The 1,004-nt window shown below is 41.8% G+C and overlaps 1 non-coding gene across 1 annotated transcript; it reads right to left on the bottom strand.

Moving 5' to 3' along the window:
- Positions 1-520: 520 nt before the first annotated feature.
- On the bottom strand, positions 521-624 carry LOC139356453 (U6 spliceosomal RNA). The gene has a single exon (XR_011608425.1). It is a non-coding gene; the product is annotated as a U6 spliceosomal RNA (small nuclear RNA).
- Between the last annotated feature and the right edge of the window lie 380 nt (positions 625-1,004).

Below are 1,004 nucleotides of genomic sequence, written 5' to 3' on the forward strand. Positions count from 1 at the left end.
ACACATATCACAATCAGGATATTGATATCAATACAACCCACTGATTTTATTCACATTTCCCCAGCTTTACTTTCCCCAACGTATACTCCTCCATGTGTGCATGTGTGTGTAGAAATATGGAATGCAGCTGGGCACAGTGACTCACGCCTGTAATCCCAGCACTTTGGGATGCTAAGGCAGGAGGATCACTTGAGCTCAGGAATTTGAGACCAGCTTGGGCAACATGGTGAAACCTCATCTCTACAAAAAATACAAAAATTTGCCAGATGTGGTGGTGCACACCTGCAGTTCCAGCTGCTTGGGAGGCTGAAGCAGGAGGATCACTTGAGCTCAAGAGGTCGAGGCTGCAGTAAGCCGTGATAGCACCACTGCACTCCAGCCTGGATGACAGAGCAAGACCCAGTTTCAAAAAAACAAAATGTATATTTATATATACCTATATAAAAATATATATACACATATATATACGGAGAACATATATATACACACATATATATGTAGAACATATATATACACATATATATATGTAGAACACTTCATGAATTTATATGTCATCTGTGCACGGGGCCCATGCTGACCTCTGTGTTGTGCCAGTTATAGTATGTGTGCTGCTGACATGAGTACCGCATTGCCTTTACAACATCATAGGGGCCAAAGAGGGTCAGCAGGATTGTGAGCAGTTGGCCTAGTCTGAGAGGCTGTCTAAAAGCCGAAAGCTGTCAATAGACAGGTGCTCAGCTTTGTGTCTCCATAAGAAGGGAAGGGGATGTGAGGATCCCATCAGGGCTGGGTCCATCTGGGATGTGATAGTTGGAACATGCCCAGACCTTTCTGAGCAACTCTGGGTGTAAATTTTCCTCTATTTCTCAAGAGCTATTATGAATTTCATCATCCAGCATGCTGACAGATCTGGGGACTGACACATAGTAAGTCCATAACAATTATAAAACAATTTAAAACTAATATGTTATATAGCATAATCTGTACATTTTAAAATGCAAAAC

The sequence above is a fragment of the Macaca nemestrina genome, chromosome 9 (genome assembly GCF_043159975.1).
Source record: "Macaca nemestrina isolate mMacNem1 chromosome 9, mMacNem.hap1, whole genome shotgun sequence".
Lineage (NCBI taxonomy): Eukaryota > Metazoa > Chordata > Mammalia > Primates > Cercopithecidae > Macaca > Macaca nemestrina.